The sequence below is a fragment of the Scylla paramamosain genome, chromosome 10 (genome assembly GCF_035594125.1).
Source record: "Scylla paramamosain isolate STU-SP2022 chromosome 10, ASM3559412v1, whole genome shotgun sequence".
Classification (NCBI taxonomy): domain Eukaryota; kingdom Metazoa; phylum Arthropoda; class Malacostraca; order Decapoda; family Portunidae; genus Scylla; species Scylla paramamosain.
In genome coordinates, this window is record NC_087160.1 from 12,409,899 (window position 1) to 12,437,500 (window position 27,602).

The window sequence follows — 27,602 nt, forward strand, 5'->3', positions numbered from 1 at the left end:
CTTTTTCTTTAATCGCGTAGTAAATATATGGAACCGTCTACCATCAAATGTTGTTGACTCAGGTGCTATCTAAACATTCAAAGTTCGGCTAGACAAATACTTCGAATCTAACCCCCGGTTTTCACTGTTCATATCCGAATAACTCCGAATAATTTTACTGATCTCCTGGGCCTGTGATCGTGCTCAAAACTGTCCATTAGCTTAAGTACTCTCACCCTCCATACATGACAGATAGCTCGGAGTGAACGGTCACTACTTTTGCTTTAGATCTGTGAAGGGCTGTTGGGTAGTCAAGAGCCCTGACAGTTGGTGACCATCATCGGGATTTAAGGTACCAGGGGTCACCGCTGCAGGGTGTAATTATACAGTGTGCGGCGTCCTGTAATAAGGGAAGTGCACTTTTACAGTGGTTGTACGGAGCTAGGGCCTGATTGACTGCTGCCTTTCTTGAAAGCGCCAGGTAAGGCTGCCGCACCACCTCTTTGACTCCACACTGTGTCTATATACACACCACACAACACTACCTACACGCACAGATAGCCCAGAGCTAACGGTCACCACTACTATTCTCTATTACTGGTAGTTAGTAAATAGTCTCAACAAAGCCTAGTAAGGACCTCAGGGTCTGTTGCTGTTTGTCTTCCTTTGTATATTCCTCCTCCTCCTCCTCCTCGTTCTTCTCTTTCTTCTTCATTTTCTTCTTCTTCTTCTTCTTCTTCTTCTTCTTCTTCTTCTTCTTCTTCTTCTTCTTCTTCTTCTTCTTCTTCTTCTTCTTCTTCTTCTTCTTCTTCTTCTTCTTCTTCTTCTTCTTCTTCTTCTTCTTCTTCTTCTTCTTCTTCTTCTTCTTCTTCTTTCTTTTTCTTTGTCTTTTTTCTTTCTTCTTCTTTTTCTTCTTTCTTTATTCTTTGTCTTTTTTCTTTCTTCTTTCTTTTTTCTTTGTGTTTTTTTCTTTCTTCTTCTTTTTCATCATCTTTTTTCTTTCTTCATCATATTTTTCTTTCTTCTTTTTTCTTTCTTCTTTTTTTTTTTTTCTTCTTCTTCTTCTTCTTCTTCTTCTTCTTCTTCTTCTTCTTCTTCTTCTTCTTCTTCTTCTTCTTCTTCTTCTTCTTCTTCTTCTTCTTCTTCTTCTTCTTCTTCTTCTTCTTCTTCTTCTTCTTCTTCTTCTTCTTCTTCTCTTTTCCTTCTTTTTCTTCTTTTTTCTTCTTGATCTTGTTCTTTCTCTTTTTTTCCTTCTTCCTCTTCTTTTTTCTTTCTTCTTCTTCTTCTTCTTCTTCTTCTTCTTCTTCTTCTTCTTCTTCTTCTTCTTCTTTTCTCCTTTTTTCTTAACTTTTCTTCTTCTTCTTCTTCTTCTTCTTCTTCTTCTTCTTCTTCTTCTTCTTCTTCTTCTTCTTTTTCTTCTTCTTTTCTTCTTTTCTTCCTTTTTTCTTCTTTTCTTCTTATTTCATCTTCCTCCTCCTCCTCCTCCTCCTCCTCCTCCTCCTCCTCCTCCTCCTCCTCCTCCTCCTCCTCCTCCTCCTTCTTCTTCTTCTTCTTCTTCTTCTTCTTCTTCTTCTTCTTCTTCTTCTTCTTCTTCTTCTTCTTCTTCTTCTTCTTCTTCTTCTTCTTCTTCTTCTTCGTCTGCTTGTTGTTGTTGTTGTTGTTGTTCTTTATTTTTTTCTTTGTCTTTTTTCTTTGTCTTTTTTTCTTTCATCTTCTTCTTGTTCTTCTTGTTCTTCTTGTTCTTCTTGTTCTTCTTTTCTTTTCTTTTTCTTCTTGTATTCTTTTTTGTCTCTTTTCTTCTTTATTCATCGTTTTGTCTTCTTCTTCTTCTTCTTCTTCTTCTTCTTCTTCTTCTTCTTCTTCTTCTTCTTCTTCTTCTTCTTCTTCTTCTTCTTCTTCTTTTTGTCTTATTCTTTTCATTTCTTTTCTTCTTTTTTATTGTTTCTTTTTTTTTTTTCTTTTCGTCCTCCTCCTCCTCCTCCATTCACAATAGTTCCATAGATCTCCATATATCACATACACGCCTGATCTCTTATTCGCCTTGTACAAATCTCCCACTTGGACACTGTAAAGTTCTCTGAGAGAACTCACTTTGTCAATCTCTCCTCCATCCTTGCATTGTGTCCTCATTCTGTGGCGCTCCCTGATACTAAGTCTTGTCCTTTAGTATGATTTGATGGCACAAGGTAATCCGTAGATCAAGGAAATGACTATGTGTGTGTGTGTGTGTGTGTGTGTGTGTGTGTGTGTGTGTGTGTGTGTGTGTGTGTTATCTTGTGAGTGTGAAATGTTACTTTTTTATTCTGCTGTATCTACTTGCCGAAGTTATAATTAAGTATTTTTGCATCGGCCATTGATCGAAACCCCGCGAGATTATATTTTATTCCCGTGTAGCGAAATCCATGAAATTATTACATTTTTCTCCCGCATATTTCAAAAGGACGAAATTGGCTAGTAATTTTTTTCTCACTCACATCAAAACACACAAAAAGTGTAGCTCAGGATGGCCTAATTACGTTTTCGGGAAATTAAATGGATTTTTTTCTCGCTTCGTGCAAGCAGTTACGAATTTGAATTACGTAAACGGCATGTGAAAGGGGACAAAAAGAAAAAAGAAAAAGGTAATGTTATGGCTGAAACTCTCATTGGAATCGTTTCTTGGTGACCAGATCACGTGTTCGTCATTTTGTCTCACACCTGTATGTGATTTGTGCCTGCATTTTTTTTACTTTTGTTTCAGTCAACGCCACACTCATTGTGGTCTTTGGTATTACATATAATATTAGAATCTATGTAATTACAGTTTTAAAGCTTATGTATTACAGTGTTACGAGGAAAACCTGTTATCATTACATTTTTGAGCATATCATTACAACATTAGGTCTTGTGTCTTTTTTTTTTTATGCAGGATGGACACTGGCCAAGGGTAGGAAAACTCCAAAAAAAAAAAAAAAAAAGGCTAATGAGATGCCGGTTCACGAATAGGGTACAAAGCGGTAGTCATAAATTCAGGGATAAGCGTCTTGAAACCTCCCTCTTGAAGGAGTTCAAATCATAGGAAGGTAGAGTTTATCAAAGAAAAGGATAAATGATTGAGAACACTGGTTAATTCTTGCATTAGGGACTTGGACGTAATAGAGATGAGAGAAAGAAGAAAGTCTTGTGCAGCAAGGCCGTGGGAGGAGGGGAAGCATGCAGTTAGCAAGATCAGAAGAGGAGTTAACATGAAAACAGCGGTGGAAGATAGCAAGGAGTGGATAGGATAATAAATTTGGTTCAGATTGTTGATAAATAACAGGAAGAGAATTGGTGACAGGACAACCCTGAGGAACACCACTGTTAATAGATTTAGGAGAACAGTGACGGTCTGCCACAGCAGCAATAGAACGGTCAGAAAGATGAAGAAAGATGAAGTTACAGAGAGAAGGTCAGAAGCCGTAGGAGGGTAGTTTGGAAAGTAAAGCTTTATGCTAGACTCTATCAAAACCTTTTGATATGTCCAAAAGGACCTGAATTGTTCGTCATCAATACATATAAAAAATTAGTGTGTGTGTGTGTGTGTGTGTGTGTGTGTGTGTGTGTGTGTGTGTGTGTGTGTGTGTGTGTGTGTGTGTGTGTGTGTGTGTGTGTGAGAGAGAGAGAGAGAGAGAGAGAGAGAGAGAGAGAGAGAGAGAGAGAGAGAGAGAGAGAGAGAGAGAGAGAGAGAGAGAGAGAGAGAGAGAGAGAATAACTGATAATTTTATTGGCTCTTAAGAATACCAAGTACAATATAATACATAATAGGTTTCCAGCCAAAGTCCACTGAGCGGAACTCTTTTGTGGACTTGAAATCTTAAATACTCGTAAGTGTGGTAGCACAAGACGTGTTTCGGGCTCTCGTTATAAATAGTATACATATTATGAATATTATAATTAAAAGGAAAACCAAAATATATTAGAAAAGCTAAATAATATGATATCGAAGAAAATATACTGATAAACATAATCGTAATTCTATACTTATAATAAAAATAACACTGGCATTGCAATAGCTAAAAACTAAAAAAATATATATAACTTGATAAATTGATCGGAAAAATTAAAAATAAAAATAAAAAGAATGTATGACAGTGATGACAATAATAATGACAGTAATAATAATAATAATAATAATAATAATAATAATAATAATAATAATAATAATAATGATGATGATAATAGTGGTAATGATAATAATAATAAGTAAGGATAGTAAAATATGAAAAATAATTACTTTTTAAATATAATAATAGTAACGAAAAATAGCATTAAATAATAATGATAATAATAATAATAATAATAATAATAATAATAATAATAATAATAATAATAATAATTGCATTTTCAGTGATTATGATAAAAACAGTATCGGTGATAAGAAATATAATAATATAAAAGAAATAATAGCACTAATAATAAAATAGAAATTCAACACGTATCATATGTACAGGTATTATAAGTACAGGTCAAGCAAATCATTTGTGATCAGATAGTAACATACATTTTACCTCTCTTTTCAAAGAGACACGTGAAATATTTTTTTTGTGACATGATGGAGTAATTCGTTCCAGCATCTGGCGCCTCGAATTGACACTTTGTTGTGTATGTGTGGTTCTACAAAGAGGAATTATCAAATTTTGTCTACTTGTGTCATTACGGGCTATTTCTTGGAATTTACAATCTATGGGAAAGTTTTCATGGCTCCATGTACAAATAATATTGTTTGAAGCTTTATTGTATGTGGAAGCTTTAATATTTTAAAGCCGTCTGTACATAACACACAACACTTTCTTCTAGGAAACAAAAAGGCTCTCAATGAAGGCCTTGAAGGCCCCACCCCATACAGCACAGCAGTACAACAAATGGGGATATGTTATGGATAAGTAAATTTGTTTCATGACATCATCATTAATATTTTCTCTAATTCTGCAAATGATTCCTGGAATTTTATCTAATTTTGTTTTAATATCGTCTGTATGTGCTTTCCATTTAAAAGTATTATCTATGGTAATTTCAAGAAATTTTGTTTCGCTGACTTGCTTTAATGAAATACCATTAAGTACCATCAATTTCAGGTGTTCTTGCCATTGTAGAGTGTGATGTCATGATACATGTCTTGTTAATATTTATTGTTAGTCTGTTACTTTTCATTCAGTTCGAAATATGGAACAATTCCTCGTTTGCAGTTGATCTTAATTCGTCAATATCATTACCTTTAATGATATTGATATACCTTTAATGATATTGACGATATTGACGATTTAATGATAAAAATAATCGTCAGCGTAGAGTAAGAAATTTAGATTATTACTTGTACTTATTATATCATTTATGTAAATAAAAATAATACTGGACCAAGTATAGACCCCTGTGGTAATCGAAAATCAGTATTAGTCAATGAAGATGATGTGTTGCTATAAACCATGTAATACTGTCTGCTGCTTAACTAGCGAGAGAGAGAGAGAGAGAGAGAGAGAGAGAGAGAGAGAGAGAGAGAGAGAGAGAGAGAGAGAGAGAGAGAGAGAGAGAGAGAGAGAGAGAGAGAGAGAGAGAGAGAGAGAGACCCTCTCAATATCCAGCTCCCATAAAAAGTAATTGCAGTAGAGAAGGTTCTGTTATTTAGTACACCTTATATCAGTTACCACATTAGAGCTCATATCATGACAGTATGAGAGCTTTTAGCATTACAGTATACATTGAGTTTGTCATTACAGTATTAAAACATATAATTATTTCTTATTTTATTTTAGCCTTAAAGAGCAGCGATGTCGCTTCTTTGCCCTGCACCCAACCTAATATTGATAGAATCCTCTCTTATGTTTAGCCTTAGAGAACAGAGAACGGGTATCTTAACTCGATTGAAGATCTATCGTGGCAGCGTGGAATCTCAGCGTGAAGGAATAGGAATATGTGAAAAGTTACTAGAATTGTCACTCAGCATTCTTTGGCTTATCTCTGATTACGTGTCAGCATACGCAAGGAAGAAAGATACTTGTTTAAACGCTACTTTGAAATGCATACGTATAATGAAAGTTACAAATAAGAGGGCTGGCTTAGCTTAGGTTTATTTTATTTTATTTTATTTATTTTTTTTTTATGTCAGAATGCCACTAGCCAAGGGAAAAAAAAAAAAAAGATTCACTTAAATGCCAGCTCCCAGAGCAATGCAAAATAAAATGATCAAATAACAGAAGATGAATGTCTTGATGAAATCTTTCTCTTCAAAGAGTTCAAAACATAGGAAAGAGGAAATGCAGAAGCAGGCTGGGAGTTCCAGAGTTTACCAGAGAAAGGAATGAATGATTGAGAGGGGTGGGCATAATAGGGATGATAGAAAGAAAAAAAAAAAGTCTTGTACAGCAAGACCGCGAAAGGAGGGGAGGCACGTAGTTAGCAAGATCAGAAGAGCAGTTAGCATGAAAACAGCGGTAGAAGATCGCAAGAGATGCAACATTGCGGCGATGAGAAAGAGGCTAAAGACAGTCAGTTAAAAGAGAGGACTTCATCAAGACGAAAAGTTTACCCCTCCTATCACTTGAAGCATACTCCTTACATGGACGGATAATGCCCCTGTATAGAGTTAGTAGCTGGGAAGGTGAGAAAAATAAGCGGAGACGACTCAGACTGCCTAACTTCATAGAAACTGTTTTAGCTAGAGATGAAATATGGAGTTTCTAATTTAGATTATAAGTAAAGGACAGACCTAGGATGTTCAACGTAGAAGAGGGGGACAGTTGAGTGTCATTGAAGAAGAGAGGATAGTTGTGTGGAAGGTTGTGTTTAGCTGATAGATGGAAGAATTGAGTTTTTGAGGCATTGAAGAATACTAAGTTTGCTCTGCCCCATCCATAAATTTTAGAGAGATCACACGTTAGGCGTTCTGTGGCTTCCCTGCGTGAGTTGTTTACTTCCTGAAGGGATGGACTTCTACGAAAAGACGTGGAAAAGTGCAGGGTGGTATCATCAGCGTAGGAGTGATAAGACAAAAAGTTTAACTTAGAAGATTATTAATGACGTTAGTATGGTAGTATAGAGCAAATAGCAGAAATTTGTAACCAAAATGAGTCAATTATTGTGGGAGACTTTAAATTACCAGTTCACTAATGGGCGATGCTTTGAATTTGCATTTGGTTTACTACTTGTATATTAACCTACACGAAAGTCGTCTACACCATCTAACGCATCTAACAAGAGAAAATATATTAGACCTTGTTTTAATGACAAATGAAAACATCTTTTAGTAATTTAGAAGTTCGACCAGTATTCAGCTCCAGTGACCTCCGGGTGATTACACTCATTATATATGTCAATAAATCTGCAGGAGAGGAAAGTAGAGAAAAGGTACCCGACTATTCAAGGTCAAATTTTAATAAATTAAGAAAAATTCTGGCCAACTGTCACTGGAATGTAATCTTAGAAAGTACTAACATTAACGTAGCGTGGAAGACATTCACTTCAAAACTTAAAAAAGCTCTTGAAAAATCTGTTCCAATGAAAATAGGGAACAATCGTTAACAATAAACGTAAGTGGTGGAATGCGGTCATTAAAAACAGCCTCTTATCCCCCCTCAAAAAAAAAAAAAAAAAAATGCGTATCACAAATACAAACTGACTAAAAATAACGATGACAGAGCAGAACATAATCGATTGCGGCGTCATTGTAATAAACTTATGAGACAGAAAAACTTTGAACTTCAAATTTTTACTTTATGTAAAACAAATCCCAAGGAATTCTCGAACTACATTAGAAAGAAAAAAAGTATTAACCTTTACAATTGGCCCTCTTGTCTTGAAAAAAATGGCAAAAACACTGGCAATGAGAGACTAAACGATTACTTATCATCCATATTCACTAAAGAAAAAAATTCTGAATATCTACCCCACACTCAAACCCTAAATAACAACGCATTTTTGAGCACGTGTACTTTCCAGGAAAAAGAATTTTTTGATGCGATTGATAAAATTAAGATAAACAAAACACCAGGATAAAATTTTCCCACGAATATTGAAGGAGACTAAAAACGAGGTTGCCAAGCCTCTATCCATATTATTCAACAAATCATTAAACAATCGATAAGTCCCAGGCAAATGGAAATTAGCTAATATTACACCTATCTTTAAAAAAGGTGATAAATCTCAACCTCATAATTACCGCCCCATAAGCCTCACATCTATGTGGGTAACTTATGGAATCAATAATGAGGAATAAAACAGTAGAATTCCTGGGAAGTAGCCATATCACGAAGGACACTTAACATGGATTTAGAAATAAATGTTCCTGTTTAAGGAATTTACTGGACTTTTTTCACGTCGTGTATTTTATGTATGATGATACCAGGACAGTAGATATAGTTTATTTTGATTTTCAAAAAGCATTTGATGAAGTTCCTCATAAGCTCCTCCTACATAAAGTTAAAGCCCACAGCATATCAGGTGGCCTCGCTGCGTGGATAGAGGATTGGTTGACAGACCGTAAACAGCGAGTAGTAATTAACAATCTTCAAATTGGATCAATATAAGTAGTAGCGTTCCTCAAGTTCAGTCTTAGGACTAATGCTCTTCACAATATATATCAGTGATATAGATGAAGGGATCATAAGTAAACTGCCAAAATTCGCAGATGATGCTAAAATTGCTATCAAGGTTGACTCACCAAACCAACGTCAAATTTTATAAAAAGACATATACACTCTCAGTGAATAGTCTGAAAAATGGCTTATGAACTTTAATATTGATAAATGCCATGTATTACTTAATGGAAATAGTAATTCGCAGGATAATTATAAAATGGGTAACATCCTCATCAAATGTATGGATGCCGAAAAAATTCTGGGAGTTTTAGTGTCAACAGGTCTTAAACCACTGAAGTCATTAAAAGTGCCAATAAATTAATAGGCTTCATAGGAAGATCTATCACCTTCAAATCTAAGAAAGTAATTTTGGCTTTGTACAACTCACCCATACGTCCTCATCTTGAATAAAAAGTACAGTTTTGGTCTCCCTACAACAAAAAGCATATTGAGAAATTTGATAAAAATACAACGCAGAGGAACAAAAATGTTCCCAAGGCTTCGAAATAAACCCAAATGCAGACTAAGAGGGGATCTGATATTGCTTTACACAATTTTTAAGGGTTTCACAAATATGAGACCTGAACTCTTCCTAACACTCAGCCAGTCTAATGTTACAAAAAATAATTAATTTAATATAATAGGTAAGCGATTTTAAACAAATGAAGCCAAATATTTCTTCTTGAATTGTGTCATAAATATCTGAAATTGTCTTTCATCAAGCGTCGTTAACTCAGGTACTGTTGATTAATTTAAAACTCGTCTTGGCAAGTATCTAGAAACTAATCCCAGGTTGTCATTGTTCATGTCTGAATAACAAACACGTTCACTCCGTACTATCTATCATACAATCGGGGGTATATTTTACTAAGGAAGGGAAACAATTGTTATGTAACAAAGACTGAAGATTAAAGAGACCTTAGTGATGGCTTGTTCCTTGGCAACTTATTGCTGACCCCGCCACAGTAATGGTGAAGGATTCGAGTCTTGCAGAGCAACTCACCCATCACTATAGTCATCTAGTTAAATGTACCTCAGGGAATTAAATTTTTAAAGAAGTGCCTCACCAGATGACACAAATGTTAGGATTGTATGTAGATTGTATGTAGTAAAAGTAGACCTCATCTCTCGTACTTTTCTTTCAAATTTCATGTTGTTTTTCTGTACATGGTATCATTTCCCTTTTCCGGCCAGCTTCAGCTGGAGGGATGGCAGGGGAAGGGTGGGGAGGAGCCTTCTCCTGTTGCTATCCTGTTACCCAAAATAGCCTAGTAAGGACCCCAGGGTTTGTTGCTGTTTGGACTACCTTTGTATATTCCTCCTCCTCCTCCTCCTCCCCCCAGCCAATTACAGACCGATCAGTCTCACTTCAGTAGTGTGCAAGCTGATGGAAACAATAATCAAAGATAAAATTGTTAAATATTTAAAAGAAAACAAAATCATAAAGGATTCGCAACACGGTTCCAGAACCAAGCGTTCCTGCTTAACGAACTTCCTAGACTTCTTTTATGAAGTATTTAACTCGTATGACGAGACAAAAGCGCTTAATATTATCTACCTTGATTTCCAGAAAGCTTTCGACACTGTTCCCCATAAGAGACTCGTCAGTAAAGTAAAAGCTCACGGCATTGAAATGGCTGAGAGAATGGCTCTCCGACAGAAATCAGCGTGTTGTGATAAATGGTGGCGTTCCTCAAGGCTCTGTATTAGCACCAGTACTCTTTATAATGTACATTAATGATATTGATGAAGGGATAAATTGCAAAATAAGTAAATTTGCAGATGACACCAAAATAACAAGTAGAGTAACGTCTGTGAAACAATGGTAGGAGCTGCAGTGTAACCTCAATAAACTAACAAGATAGGCAGGAAAATTGCAGATGAGATTCAATATAGAAAAGTGTAAAATGCTACATATCGGAAGCAACAATGTTCAGGCGAGATATGTAATGAATAACATGCCACTGTCAAGCACTGATAAAGAAAAAGATCTTGGTGTCGGTGTGTCAAACGACCTAAAGCCGAGTCAACACTGCACAGAAACAGTAAAGACAGCAAATAAATTAGTAGGGTTTATTGGAAGAACCTGTGAATTTAAATCAGAAAAGGTTATACTTGCCTTATATAACTCATTGCTGCGCCCTCACCTAGAATATTGTGTACAATTCTGGTCACCATATTACAAAAAAAGACATTGAAAAACTAGAAAAGATACAGCGCAGAGTCACAAAGATGATTCTAAGATTGCGCAATAAGTCGTATGAGGAACGACTGGAAGAACTAAACCTATTTAGTTTAACAAAGCGCAGGATAAGAGGAGACCTAATTGAAGTGTTCAAAATTTTCAAAGGATATAGTAACATTGATGCACATAAATATTTTACCATTGATCATTCTAATCTAACAAGAAATAATATATTCAAGATTATACCCAAACGTTTGAAATCCCAAGAGGCCAAATATTTTTTTCTTTAATCGTATTGTAAATATATGGAATAAACTTCCTGCAGAAATTGTGAACAGCAATACTATTGAATCATTCAAAAATAAAATAGACAAATATTTAAAAGCAAATCCCCAACAAGCTCTCTTCTTGTCCGAATAATTACTAAATTCACTAATAAACTCTTATTTTACAGACACCAGTTTTATTATAAATTGCATTAACTTTCAGATAGGCTCATAAAGTTTATCATAGGGTGAATAGTAGAACTTCCTTTCATCCTTTCCTATGAAAATTTTGTCTGTTTTTCCATACTGCATGGTACTTTTCCCAACTATTTCCATGCCAGCGCAAGCTGGAGGGAATGGTGGGTGGGGAGGAGCCTTCTGCTATGCTGTCCTGTCTCTCTTCCCTGTAGCTAGTTAGAAGTAGTTACCAAACAGCCTTGCAAAGACCAAAAGGTCTGTTGCTGCTTGGCTTTCCTTTGTATTCCTTTGTATTCCTCCTCCTCCCCCTCCTCCTACGTAGATCTCCGCTACCCTCCTTTGATTTTTTGTTCCCACTGTTAGAGAGAGAGAGAGAGAGAGAGAGAGAGAGAGAGAGAGAGAGAGAGAGAGAGAGAGAGAGAGAGAGAGAGAGACTCCGCTACTCTCCTACTTTTTTCCTCTGTAAGAGAGAGAGAGAGAGAGAGAGAGAGAGAGAGAGAGAGAGAGAGAGAGAGAGAGAGAGAGAGAGAGAGAGAGAGAGAGAGATTAAGTAGGGAAATGATACATGGAAGAAATAATTACAAAACAACATTATCGGAAGTCATGTAGACGTGAAACAAACACAAGTAAAGCAGTGTTCCAAGTTATGTGGAGGTGGAAGAAACATAAACAAGGGAGACCGTTTCAAGGGAAAGATAAAATAGTTTTGTCGTGTCACGTCCATTGTTGCGTGAAACAAAGCATCATACTCCTCTCCAGTGTCTTGCTCTGTTTAACGTCTACAAACGGTGCCAGTGTGTGCGGTCAGCGGTTTGTGAAGCTTAGGCAAAGTGTGTTTATCTCAGGCCAAATTGAACCTGGCTCTTATTAAGAATAATAAGATATTGTGGCTGTTTAAATGATCACAAAACGAATCGAAGTATCTGTTTTTTGTTACTATATGTAAAAAAAAGTATATGGAATCTAGGCAGTGTGTTTTCTGCAGTTCAAACTCACTACTCATGAAGCGCGAGCCCGTCCTGGCATCCTGCAGTAAGTGACCAGCCTTGGATGAGACTGGTGAAGCAAGCGGCCGGAGGTCTTTGTATGACCTTTCGTCATATAGTGAAATTTACTATCCGGCTGGATACCGGATAGGTTTGATAGTTTAACAATATCCGGCCGGATATCCGGCCGGATAGTTACTGTTGCAATGACAAGACATTGATAGATACTACTAAATTATAATGATTATGGGCTTTTCTTTCCCATGATTATTATGGTGAATCATAAATAAAGTATGTAATTAGGCCCTGAGCAAGCCACACACTCGCATATCCGTCACTGACATGTGTAACTATGAAACAGCCGCCCCGTACTTGTCACTAACACGTATGGGAGGAGACTGACTCCGTTCTCAACAGCTATATGTCATCCGTCTAGCAGTCGCAGGCTCACCCCTACCTGTATAGGAGTACCTCTCCAGTCACCACTCCGTGACTGTTACTGTGCACCCATTATCTACCAGGCAAACAAAAATAGACTAGAGGCTCCGTTTTTTTTTTTTTTTTTTTTTTTTTTTTTTTTAATGAAAGGTGATAAATAGTAAAAGAGTATGTCGGAGGCGATGTTTCTTTTTATGAAAGGGGAAGAATTGAAATAGATTATGTTCAACGTAGAGGCTGTGTTCTTTTTTTATGAAAGGGGAAAAATAAAACAGTATGTTCATCGAAGAGACGGTGTTTTTATGAAAAGGTAATATTGAAATAAAGTATGTTCATCGTAGAGACTATTTCTTTTTATGAAATGAAAAATAACTCCTATATCTGTGTAAGCAACGGGAATAAGTTATTCGTAAATAAAACAAAATAAAACTCAAACTGAAGTAACCCAATAATAATTTCATATGTATACTTTGATGTTTAAAGAGTTTTGAAAACAATTTACATTAATAATACTACTTAACTGCATGAGTAGGCTATTTATATTTAATATGCACAAAACTTTTTTCTTTTTTTTAATTTGATAATAAATTAAGTTATGCAAATCTTGAAACTAACATCAGTTCATTCCCTTCTGATATTCTGTAGATTATTGGTTGCGATGTCGAGCTTCATCTGGAGCCTTTTCAAGATTAATGGTTCCTCAGACCCCTCAACACAGTTTGTGGTTTGTAATAAAATAATAAGAAGAGGCACTGGGGAGCATAAATCATTCAGCTCGACACCTTTGCACAGTCACGCGTAGGTTTTGCATAATAAAGAATACCAGGATGCCAAGAAAGGACTGCTACAAAAGAAAACCACAGAAGTGGCCTCTGAAGAATATGATGTTTCTAAGAAAGCCCTGGCAAGGGAAAGAAAAAATATCCAGTTGTCATTATAGGAAATGTTCGACAAAAGGAAGTTGTGGGACATCATTGATGCTAGGGTTAAAGAAGTTTACAAGAAAATTCTTCTCTTGAAGGCATTGGATAACCAGCCTTTCAGTATGGCTGAAGATGACGGCTTTATTGGTCTTATGGCCTACTTACAGCCACAGTATGTCATATCTAGCCGAAGATTCTTCGCTGAGAACGTTCTGCCAGACCTTTATGAAAAACTACAAAAGAATGTTGCAACTAAGGTGGCAAAAGCTGACCATGTTAGCTTCACATCTAACATCTGGACATGTCCATCATCTCATGAAACGTTCCTGTCTCTCTCTGCTCACTGGATCACTGCGGAATATGTATGGAAGAATGCAGTCCTCCATGCATCCCACTTTCTCGACCCGCATACTGGTGTGAACATCGCTGACAAGCTCAAGAACATGTGGAAGGCTTGGAATCTAGATACTCAAAGAAGACGTGTACTCATTAGAGATGGTGCAACGATTATGTTGCTTGGAAGCAATCTGTCTGAGATCGAATCTGTTCACTGCTCAATACACATCATCCAACTCATCATAAACGATGCCATTCTTTCTCAAAAGTCTGTGAAAGATGTGTTGGTGAAAAGCTGTAAATAGGCTACACACTTCAACCATTCTGCTAAAGCCTGCAGTGAATTCAATGCCATCCAGTCGCAGAATGAAAGTGAAACAGGAAAGGTACCACTACTTCTAGTGCGGGATGTTCTGACTCCTTGGAACAGTTCATACTTTATGCTGAGGCGGCTGCAAAAGCTGAAGAGGCCTGTGCAGCTTGACCTCTCTGACCATGATGAGCTGCCAAATTTGTCTTCCAGTGAATGGCAAATTATAAAACAAGTTGTCACCATCCTTCAGCTCTTCCTCCAGCTTACTGTTGAAATGAGTGCCAAATCATGGCTTCTCTCCACCGTTAACCCAAATGTGAGCACCCTGGCAAGATTCCTTGAAAAGGCCACTGACAAAGAAGGCATCAAAATGACCAAGCAGAGACTCCTGTCTGCACTCCGTGCTTCTGTGGTTCTAGAAGTTCTAGTATTGATATCATGAGGTCTCGGTCATATGTTCTACCAAACAGTACTTGACTCACGCTTCAAAGTACAATTCCTGAACGACAAGGTACATGGGAAGACTGCTCCTTGATGAGCTGTTCCACCACCACAGCCTTCATACTACACAGTATGTAGTACAGCAGTAGACACCTGCCGAAACGATAATTACTCCCAGTGAGGTCTAAAGCACTGTTCATGGGGTGCTGTGAACTTATTAAACCCAGCTGTGACCTCACTGAACGTTTCCTTTTGTGTCTCACAACACAAGGGGGCAGTCACAGCCTGCCCTCTAAAGACAACTCTCTTCCTCCACACAAAACTACAAGCACCTAATAACACACACACCCTTCACTCAAAAATTTCAAAATCATCATGGCGACTCCTACACCAGCCTCGGAGTCCCCATCTGGGGAGGGGACCATAAATGTCCCCAGGTCGGACTGCCTTTCTGTCGACGACCCTAAGTGTCTTGACACCCCCCTCAACTTTTTCTTCATTAACTTCTGCAACATTCGCGGTCTAAGATCTAATTTTCAATCTGTAGAACACCACCTCTCCTCTTCTAAAGCTCATCTTCTTTTCCTCACTGAAACTCAGGTGTCTGAGGCAACTGACAGTAGCCCCTTTTTTTGTTCCCTCCTACTTTCTCTATCCTCATTTTCGATCCAAAGCTGGATGCTGCGTTTAAGTGCGCAATGACTTAATCTACTCTCGTGCCCACGCTCTTGAATCTTCCGAGTTTTCCACCATCTGGCTACGACTACAGAGTCACTCTCAAACTAAATTTATCTGTGCTGTATACCTTTCACCTAACTCCTCTGACTATAAAAAATTCTTTGACTACTTAACCTCCAAAGTGGAGAACATTCTGACCCTCTTCCCTTTTGCAGAGATCTTCATTCTTGGAGACTTCAATGTTCACCATCAGTTTTGGCTTTTCTCTCCCTTCACTAACTATCCTGGTGAACTAGCCTTCAACTTTGCTATCCTCCATGACCTAGAGCAATTGGTGCAACACTCTACCCGTATTCCTGACCGTCTTGGAGATACGCCCAACATTCTTGACCTTTTCCTGACCTCTAATCCTTCTGCTTATGCTGTCACCCTTTCTTCTCCATTGGGCTCCTCCGATCACAATCTCATATCTTTATCTTGTCCTATCACTCCAATCCCTCCTCAGGATACCCCTAAGCGAAGGTGCCTCTGGCGTTTTGCCTCTGCTATTTGGGGGGACCTGAGGAGGTATTTTGCTGATTTTCCTTGGAATGACTACTGCTTCCGTGTCAGAGACCCGTCTTTGTGTGCTGGGCGCATAACAGAGGTGATAGTGTCTGGCATGGACATTCCTCACTTTTTTCTCGACCTAAACCTTCTAAACCTTGGTTTAACACAGCTTGTTTTCATGCTGTACATGGTAGAGAGGTGGCCAACAAAAGGTACTTAAGCTTTCCATCACCAGATTCTCATGCACTTTATATTTCTGCCCAGAACCATACCAAGTCTGTTCTCCAACTAGGCAAAAACGCCTTCGTTAACAGAAAGTGTCAAAACCTCTCAAGATCTAACTCTCCTTGTGACTTCTGTCATCTAGCCAAAAATATCTCCAATAACTTTGCTTCTTCTTCTTTCCCTCCTTTATTTCAACCAGATGGCACCACTGCTATCACATCTATTTCTAAAGCTGAACTCTTCGCTGAAACCTTTGCTAAAAACTCTACTTTGGACGATTCTGGGCTTGTTACTCCCTCTCCTTCACCCTCTGACTACTTCATGCTACGTATTAAAATTCTTCGCAATGATGTTTTCCATACCCTTGCTGGCCTAAACCCTCGGAAGGCTTATGGACCTGATGGGGTCCCTCCTATTGTTCTCCGAAACTATACCTCCGTGCTTGCACCTTGCCTAGTCAAACTCTTTCAGCTCTGTCTGTCAACATCTACCTTTCCTTCTTGCTGGAAGTTTGCCTACATTCAGCCTGTTCCTAAAAAGGGGTGACCGTTCTAATCCCTCAAACTACCGTCCTTTTGTTTTAATTTTCTGCCTATCTAAAGTTTTTTGAATCTATCGTCAATAGAAAGATTCTTAAACATCTATCTCTTCACAACCTTCTATCTGATCATCAGAATGGGTTCCGTGAAGGCCGCTCTACTGGTGATCTTCTGGCTTTCCTTACTGAATCTTGGTCATCCTCTTTTAGAGATTTTGGTGAAACTTTTGCTGTTGCTTTAGACATATCAAAAGCTTTTGATATAGTCTGGCACAAAGCTTTGATTTCCAAACTACCCTCCTACAGCTTCCATCCTTCTCTCTGTAACTTCATCTCAAGTTTCCTTTCTGACCGTTCTATTGCTGCTGTGGTAGACGGTCACTGATCTTCTCCTAAATCTATTAACAGTGGTGTTCCTCAGGGTTCTGTCCTGTCACCCATTCTCTTCTTATTATTCATTAATGATCTTCTAAACCAAATTTCTTGTCCTATGCACTCCTACGCTGATGATACCACCCTGCACTTTTCCACGTCTTTTCATAGACGTCCAACCCTTCAGGAAGTAAACATTTCACGCGGGGAAGCCACAGAACGCTTGACTTTTGATCTTTCTAAAATTTCTGATTGGGGCAGAGCAAACTTGGTATTATTCAATGCCTTAAAAACTCAATTCCTCCATCTATCAACTCGACACAACCTTCCAGACAACTATCCCCTCTTCTTCACTGACACTCAACTGTCACCCTCTTCTACACTGAACATCCTCGGTCTGTCGTATACTTATAATCTGAACTGGAAACTTCACATCTCATCTCTAGCTAAAACAGCTTCTATGAAGTTAGGCGCTCTGAGAATTTTCCGCCAATTTTTCTCATCCATCCAGCTGCTAATTCTGTACAAGGGCCTTATCTGTCCATGTATGGAGTATGCTTCACATGTTTGGGGGTTCCACTCATACTGCTCTTCTAGACAGGGTGGAATCAAAAGCCTCTCGTCTCATCACCTCCTCTCCTCTAACTGACTGTCTTCAGCCTCTCTCTCACTGCCGCAATGTTGCATCTCTGTCTTTTCATGCTAACTGCTCTTCTGATCTTGCTAACTGCATGCCTCCCCTCCTCCCGCGGCCTCGCTGCACAAGATTTTCTTCTTTCTCTCACCCCTATTCCGTCCACCTCTCTAGCGCAAGAGTTAACCAGTATTCTCTATCATTCATCCCTTTCTCTGGTGAACTCTGTAACTCCCTGCCTGCTTCTGTATTTCCACCTTCCTATGACTTGAATTACTTCAAGAGGGAGGTTTCAAGACACTTATTCATCATTTTTTGACTACTGCTTTGACCGTTTTATGGGACTGGCATCTCAGTAGGCATTTTTTTTTATTGGATTTTTGTTGCCCTTGGCCAGTGTTCCTCCTACATAAAAAAAAAAAAGTGTGGAGATGGTGGATGAAGCTGGTCACCTTGGTTGTCCCAATGATGAAGTACCTGGAGGTAGAAGTGAGGATGACTTAATGGCCTGCTTCCAGGAAATTGCTAGCTCATACAAGGAGGTGAATATTCCAATGACTATCGCCTAGAAAGATATCGCACCGAGTCAGCCAGCGAAGTCGAGCTCTACCTCCGCACTCCACTGCTGGAAAGAAACAAATGTCCCCTGCAGTACTGGAAGCAGGAGGAAAAGTTCCCATTGCTGAAACAGGTAGCTGCAAAATGCCTATGCACACCTGCATAATCAGTGTACTCTGAGCATCTCTTTTCGCAATATGGCAACATTTTTTAGGAAATGCGCACAAGACTGTTACATAAGAGAGGAGAGATGCTCCTGTTTCTCCACCACAATGGTAGAAAATTCTCCCGATAAACATCACATGCTGGTTGAATTTTGTGTAACTTAGTCTCATAGATCACCTCTTCTGTCTATCATTGAATAAAAGATTGTTCTGTAACATATATTTCTCTTTAACCTAAGTATTAATTAAATATTATCTGTGTCTTTTCCAAGGTAATTGTTAACTGTTATTTTTGGTTTTGCAATTATTCGGTTTATCCGGCCGAATACGAGAACTATTCGGCATAGATAATGAATACCGAATAACCATCAATATTCGGCCGGATAGACTTTCCGATGTACCCCTAGTCTTGGGGTTGAGGCAAGAAACGAACCCTTGGTCCTAGTGTTTCGTAGTCCGGTGTATGACGTCATGGAGCTTCTGTCTTAGTTGAGGCGAGAGTCGTAACACCTCGTCTGTGTAGATGACTGAACCAGGGGGCTCGGGTAGGTAATGAGGCGAGGATCATGAGAAGACCCAAATTGTATATGTAAACATGTAATATTTGTGATGTATTTCTGGATAACTTATTTTTATTTATTTTTTTTTCGTCTAGTTTTCCCTAGTCTTTTAGGGCTGAGACGGTGCCTTCTGATGAAGGACTTTTGGATTTGGCATTTGGGAACCGTTACCCCGAGTGGATGCCCTTCCTACCGTCGGACCGTATCCAGGATTCAAACCCGTGCGCCTGATGACCACTTGGCCCCCAAAGCGCGTGTGGTACCACTGTACCACGACGGCTCCCGTATTTCTGAATAACTAATCCTTCATAAATCAAGTTTGCATCCTTATAATCTCATAGCATATAAAAGAACACATGCCATCGTTTATCATCTCACACGTGAATAGATCCACGTCTTTGTGTGTGTGTGTGTGTGTGTGTGTGTGCGTGTGTGTGTGTGTGTGTGTGTGTGTGTGTGTGTGTATATTTCCTGTGTTATGCCATTGAAAGAGCAAAATGCGTACAGAGTTGAGGGTTGATTCCATATTAGTGTGGGCTGGCGTGATGTGCGTGAAAGAAGTCACGTAGGCGGCTCCGAGAAAGACGACAAGTCTCACTTGTTACAGCGAGGAAAAGAACTGGCATATGATAAAAAAAAAAAAAAGACTGGAGTTTATGAAGACGAGGGAAGCTGGTGGGGTGGTGGTGATTGACTGAGAGCGGATGTTACAGACTTTCTTCTTTCTTTCTTACTTTCTTTTTTTTCTTTCTTTCTCCGACTTTCTTTTCTTTCGACTTGTTGTGTTACAGGTTTTTTCTAGCTCCATTTCGTTTCTTTATTTTGCTTTTTAATGAATATTTGTTTCACTTTATATATATTTATATATGTTTGTTTCTGCTTCTTTATTATGTTTTTCCGTCTCCTCTTTATTGATTGATTTTCTTACTTTTTATGCAATACCACCTCTCATGCCTCGGTTCTTGAACACTCCCCCCCTTGCTTCATCTCTCATGGTACATCGCGGCCTGCATCTGTCACTCTAGCTTTTGCCCCGAGAACCGAGTATGTGAAACTCCGCTTCCGAAAGAACCCGACAGTTGACATGAAGATTCGGTGTTTTTTTACTGTCACTAAGATGTTTTACCTCGATATGGAGTTGGCTGAGGTTAAGATGTCTGCTGCAATTTGAACGTCTGCAGTTGAACGACCCTGTAAGTTCCCCCACCTATCTCATCACTCACTAACCTCTCGGCGTTGACCCTTCCTTGGCCAGGGAGCTTGATGACATTCATATTGTGCTTCTCTTTCATCAACATGGGACACCCTTCAGCGGTGTCACATGGAGTCTCCTATACTCCACCGCCAGATGTAAGTTTCAATTTCCTCCCCTGTCTCCCTCCCAGTGAACTGTAAAGAATGAAAGACGAACAGCTGTGGTGTTTCAAATGTTGGGCCATGGGACATACATCACGGTACTACTCCGCTCCCACACACAAGTGTGGTTGATGCTCTGCTGACCACGCCACCCGGGATTGCATCACACCTCTTCGCTGCCCTCTCCCACTGCTGGCTCTTCCACCTCAGAAACATTACCCTCGCCCGCTCAAGACCCTTCGAATTGGAAATGCCTTTGCTGTCATGAGCCCGGGGCTACTGTGTGGCACAGGCTTACCAAGAAACGCACACATAGCCCGTCCCTACTCACTGCCAGCGACTCGCGTCACACTCCCTTGCCGCCGCCATCACCACCACCATCGCGGCCTCAGCCAGGCACCACCACGCCATCCATAGCTTCCACGACTATTCCTGCAGACGTCCATGCCCTTCATGAGGTCGTCGTCTCTCTGACGTCTCGGTGCTAAGCGTTTGAAGCACGTTTCGACGCGACTGCAACCTGTACGGATAGTTTCATCATCCAGCACGCCACCACTGAACGCACTCTTGACACTTGTAGATTCTCACCACGCAGTTCTCGCAACTCTCTTCCCTTTTGCATAGAAAATTTTGCTGTTGCACTAACAGAACTACAGGAATCATCATGTCCTGCACCTCACAGCAGCTCTCCTTGGACGTCAGCGCCCTTGCCTGCTTCCCGGACACACAATCGCAAACTTTGTTAACAGTATCTCCACGTTATCTCCTGAAATACCTTTGGCATCAGAAATTACCCAAAGCTTACTTCTCTTAAGAACTATGTCAGACGCTACCACCCACAGGTCATCTTCATTTAGGAGGCATTTGTTGGTGTGCCAATCCCCAGGGAAGAAGCTCCCTCACTTCCTGGCTATGTATCGTATGTCTACCATGTGCGGCACGGTCTCGTTAGTTACATCCATTCATCCCTACCACATCAGCTCTCCGAGATCAACGTGGGCAATGGCAAGCTTCGATTATGTAACGTTTACTCAGCTCCAGGAAGAATAAACCTCTCTGCCCTCCCCATTCCTGTGAATCATGGCATGATTTACATGGGCAACTTTAATTCTCGACATCCTGCTCTGGGTTACCATTCTCCCATCCGAATCATAATGGGATTCCTCTTCTACATCCGTCACCATTGTCTCACTCACTGGCCCACTGGACCCTGGACCACGTCATCACCCATGGCCTGCTAGCATTTCGCTTCAAGTGTTACAGTATTCCATCCCTTCTCGGACCACGTCGCTCTCAGACTCGAGTATTTTCTACTAGATGACCCTCCTCCTCCTCACACTCTCATCCAAATAATCATTCCGCCCAAGTACTGCCCTACCTACATCTCCATCTCCAGCCTTCTTCCAACATTTTATATGCGGTCAACTGATAAGTTGCATTCCTCACTGTTGAGCTCTACATATAACTTCCACGCCCACTAAGTCGCACAGACACAACTCGTACGTCACCCTGAGTCCCTTGCCTGGTCGCTGAATGAATGCATTCTCCAGGCAGAAAGAACAACGATAGCTGATGGACTCTTCTTCCAGAGGCAGCTGACACCCGCCCACTTACATCAATACCAGGTGTCCAGAGACCATCTCATCGCCTTCCAGCAGTGTGTCTATACTGAATCCTGAATAAAATACACCGACGCTATTAGTTACCAAACAAGTGCTGGATCTGTGTGGCATCTGATAAACCGAGTAGTCACCTAGCGCTCTCCACCACAGTCCTGCTCAATACGCAGAGTATCTTGTTACCACCTGGTCAGCACAAACACAAGTACGCAACCTTCCCACCCATATTCAAAACGCACTTTGTCATAAAAATACTCGTACTCTACATTTGATGGCTGCCTTATTGCGGGCGTATGAAGATGATGATGTACCATTTACTGGGGATGAGCTTCAACGTACCCTCACCAGAGGTAAAACAACAACCCCTGGAGAAGATGGTATTACTTACCAGGTCTTTCGCTTACTACTGAAAGTCCCTGGTAATCCCTTGCTGCAGCTATATAATCTTTTCATCCGTGAAGGATACATATCTCGTGTCTGGACGTCAAGCATCATCGTGCCGATTTCCAAATCCGGTACCGATAAGTTCAGGCCGATATAACTAACATCCTGCTTTTATAAAGTGCCTGAACAGATCCTCTTTAACTGTCTTATGTTCCGGGTGGAAGACAAGTTATCTGCAAGACTGTATGGTTTCCTGCCACAGAGAAGTACCCATCACTCTCTGATAGGACTTTACACCAGTCTTTCCCCCACCAGTATGGTAGCATTCCTTGATCTTAAGAGTGCCTTTGACATCGCTAACAGAGAAATCATCCTCGACCAGCTAGTGAAATTTGTTATCAAGAAGGGAATCTCTTGAGGTGGATCCGTGAGTTCCTCTGTAACAGAATCTTCCGTGTGCTTTTCAAGGGAGCGTGTAGCTTCTCCAAAGAGTTCGAGCTCGGCGCCCCTCAGGGTGATGTTTTAAGTCCCCTTCCCCTTCAACATACTCATGCACCACTTAATCACTCTACTTCCTGGTCTTCCGAGGATAACCATTACATTACCTGTTACGCTGATGACATTTGTGTTCATTCAAACTCAGAAGTTCCTCCAGTCATTCTTTCTCTTCTTGTGGCCTCATCCTCTCCTCGGAAAAGAGTCGCATCTTCTCTCCCAGGAATCCTAGAACACTTCCTGTCTTCACTGCAGGCAGTAGTGTTATCCTGCTCTCCACATAGTACTCCTACCTCGGGGCACCTGTACGTGTCACACCAGCCATACCTGCCCAGCAGCGTGTTCATCCCCTTGTCGGTGATCTACATCAGCTGCAGCAGCGCTTCACTCCCTTTAAGTGGCTAACAAACAATGCAGCTGGAATCAATTCCAATGGCCAGAACCCTCTACATTACCTTTATACGGCCAGTTATAGATTACCTCTCCCCTACCCTCTGTCAGCTTTCTAAGACAACCTGACAGCCCCTGGAAAAAATTTCAGAACCAGGTGATGAGGTATATTCTTGGTTATCTTGCCTCTACCAGAATAGTTAACATGCTGACAACTCAATCTTCCCCCAGTTATTAAGAGGACACACGCTAATGTCCTGTGTCTTAGTGTCAATTGCCTTCGCTTTCCTCATCTTGTCCCCATTATTCTGGAATTCCGAGAGCATCGCCTGACCCCGCCGCATCCCGCTCTCCTCTTTGTCCCCGAGCCCGCACCCTCGTCAGCACAGTCTGCTCCATTCTTCTACGACTTGAGCTTTACGTTCCTGTGGCTGGTGTGGATTGTGGTCTGCCTCCATGGAGAATTCTCCAGCTGCAGGTCACTTTCACTCCCACTTCCAAGGCAGACCTCCAGAAACATCTCGCTCTGGAGCACATTGCTGCTGTGTCCTCCATCCCTGCCGTGCACCATCTTTATGTCAACGGCTCCCTAAAGCAAGACAGAAGTGCGGGATCTGCCATCTACTCTCCTAGCATGGAACCACCTGAAGGAAGCTGGGTTGGCCGCAGACTACCAGACTCGTTCAGCTCCACTTATTGTGAACTACAAGGCCTGCTGCTTGCTCTTCGTCTTCTCTGCTATCGACACGTGAATGGTGTAGTCATGTGTGACTCAGTCTGCCCACCAGGCCATTTCATCACAAGTCACCCACCGCAACTTAGTTCAAATCTTGCTTCAGCTAGTCTCTGCCCATGATAATTCATTCACCATAAAGTTCATGTGGATTGTCTCCCATGGTAGACTGGCAGCCAACAACACAGTTAACCTCGCAAAAAAATACCTGTGGACTGTCCCTGCTTGATGGCGCCACACCTTCTCTCCTTAGCTGCAAACGTGTGATACACTCGGCTGCACTTCTTCCCACCCTCCACCACATGGACGTTGAGCAGCCTCAGAGTGTATCTATACGGCACTATTACCGCCCATACCCTCCGAAATACCGTTGACGTGTTTGGTCGACTTCGGCTGGGTTACCGCGCTGTCTGTCAGGTCTCTGCAGGTAGAGACACTCCTCACTACTCCTCCTGACTTACATCCACTTGACGTATGTGATTTACTTTTCACAAAAAAATAATCTAGATATTAATCTTGTACGACACCCACATTTTGGTGGACGTTAACATTTCATCTGCCTTAATTATCGTGTCCTGTATGGCACGAGTGGTCAATGAATGTTTTTGTTTCTGTTTATTGTATGTAATTGTTTCTTTCCTGAATATATGAATTATAATTCCACTACATTGGTGGGATTAGTGTTCAGCTTCCTTGTACATATTCCTGTGTTTTGCGTGTCACGACTCCTCTGTAATTGGATAATATTTCTCATACTGGGCTTGTCTTTCTACGAGAGTAATAAATTGATAAAAAAAAAAATCTCTCTCTCTCTCTCTCTCTTCCTCTCTCTCTCTCTCTCTCTCTCTCTCTCTCTCTCTCTCTCTCTCTCTCTCTCTCTCTCTCTCTCTCTCTCTCTCTCTCTCTCTCTCTCTCTCTCTCTCTCTCTCTCTCTCTCTCTCTCTCTCTCAAATGCTCGCAGTAGAGTGTTCGCCTGTATGTTTTTGTTTTATTATTTTCTGCTGCCTTCATCTTTACTGGCGCTGCTATTATTGCTGTTCTTAATTCTTTTTATCTTTATTTAGCTTTTGGTATATTACTTTGTACAGAGAGAGAGAGAGAGAGAGAGAGAGAGAGAGAGAGAGAGAGAGAGAGAGAGAGAGAGAGAGAGAGAGAGAGAGAGAGAGAGAGAGCAAAAATCCATGGTGCCTTGCTCAAAGCCCCTTATGCCGAGAATGAAATGCTGGAGACGCAAGGGCAAAATGTCAAAGGGAATTATATGAGGGATGTTTTGAGTGTCTGTAATCTCTGCTAATGAGACCAAGTGTGTGCGCGGCAAGGGGGAGGGGGGAAACTGAGGAATGTCCGGCAATCTGCTTATTTACTTACCTTCGTAATTATGTACGATCACTCAAGTGCGTGCGATCGTAATACCTGAGTGTTATTATTATTATTATTATTATTATTATTATTATTGTTATTATTATTATTATTATTATTATTATTATTATTATTATTATTATTATTATTATTATTATTACTATTATTATTTCTATTTTATTTATATATATTGTTGTTGTTGTTGTTGTTGTTGTTGTTGTTGTTGTTGTTGTTGCTGCTGCTGCTTTATACGTGTATAACACACAAGCGCATTCGTTTTGCCTTGTTCTCTTCCTCCCTTCCTCCCCACTTCATCATCGTCTCTCTCTTCCTGCTTCCATGCCATCCCTGCTCTCCCTGCCTCCTTCCCCTTCTCATCTCCCCTTCCTTCCTTTTCCTCCCTTGCCCTTCTCTGCCCTGATAAATTACTCGGCTCTCATTAGTCATTTTCTTTGACAGTATTTCAAGCGAGGACTAGTGAAATTTGACTCGGATTAAGTTGAAGGCTGATTAATTCGGTTTAATTCTGATAATGGAAATTTATTTTCCTGGATGCCTCTCTCACGCGCCTTAGGAAATGCATGATAAGTAATAAGCGAGAGAGAGAGAGAGAGAGAGAGAGAGAGAGAGAGAGAGAGAGAGAGAGAGAGAGAGAGAGAGAGAGAGAGAGAGAGACAGAGAATTATACATAACCTTGTCTGAAGAGAGAGACATGACGTAATTATCATAAATTTTGATGATGGCGAAGTGAAAGAGGGAGACTCGGGGATGTGGAGGGGGATTAGAAGCAGCGGGAGGAGGAGCGAGAATGTGGAAGTCCCTATTATTCACTACTATCCACTAGCTGAGTAAAAGGAAGAGGAGAGGGGAGGAAGAGGAGGAGGAGGAGCGGAAGGGGAGGAAGAGGAGAAGGAGGAACAGAGGGAGGAGGAGGAGGAGGAGGAGGAGCAGAGGGGGGAGGAGGAGGAGCAGAGGGAAGAGGAGGAGGAGCGGAGAAGGTGCCAGGAGGAGGAGAGGAGGGGGAGAGGAGGAGGAGCAGAGGAGGAGGAAGAGGAGGAGGAGGGAGGAGGAGGAGGAGGACGAGGAGGAGAAGGAGAAGGAGAAGGAGAAGGAGAGGGAGGAGGAGGAATACAAAGGAATACAAAGGAAAGCCAAACAGCAACAGACCTTTTGGTCCTTGCAAGGCTGTTTGGTAACTACTTGTAACTAGCTACAGGGAAGAGAAACAGGACAGTATAACAGAAGGCTCCTTCCCACCCACCACTCCCTCCAGCTTGCGCTGGCATGGAAATAGTTGGGAAAAGTACCATGCAGTATGGAAAAACTGACATGGAAATTTTCATAGGAAAGGATGAAAGGAAGTTCTACTATTCACCCTACGGTGAACTTTATACGCCTATCTGAAAGTTATTACAAGTTATATTAAAACTGGTGTCTGTAAAATAAGAGTTTATTAGAGAATTTAGTAATTATTCGGACAAGAAGAGAGCTTGTTGGGGATTTGCTTTTAAATATTTGTCTATTTTATTTTTGAATGATTCAATAGTATTGGTGTTCACAATTTCTGCAGGAAGTTTATTCCATATATTTACTATACGATTAAAGAAAAAAATGTTTGACCTCGTGGGATTTCAAACGTTTGGATATAATCTTGAATCCATTATTTCTTGTTAGATTAGAATGATCAATGGTAAAATATTTATGTGCATCAATGTTACTATATCCTTTGAAAATTTTGAACACTTCAATTAGGTCTCCTCTTATCCTGCGCTTTGTTAAACTAAATAGGTTTAGTTCTTCCAGTCGTTCCTCATATGGCTTATTGCGCAATCTTGGAATCATCTTTGTGACTCTGCGCTATATCTTTTCTAGTTTTTCAATGTCTTTTTTGTAGTATGGTGACCAGAACTGTACACAGTATTCTAGATGAGGGCGCACCAGTGAGTTATATAAGGCAAGTATAACCTTTTCTGATTTAAATTCAAAGGTTCTCCCAATGAACCCTACTAATTTATTTGCCGTCTTTACTGTTTCTGTGCAGTGTTGACTCGGCTTTAGGTCGTTTGACACAACGACACCAAGATCCTTTTCTTTATCAGCACTTGACAGTGGCATATTATTCATTACATATCTCGCCTGAACATTGTTGCTTCCGATATGTAGAATTTTGCACTTTTCTATATTGAATCTCATCTGCCATTTTTCTGCCCAGCTTGTTAGTTTATTGAGGTCACACTGCAGTTCCTGCCATTGTGACACAGACGTTACTCTACTTGTTATTTTGGTGTCGTCTGCAAATTTACTTATTTTGCAGTTTATCCCTTCATCAATATCA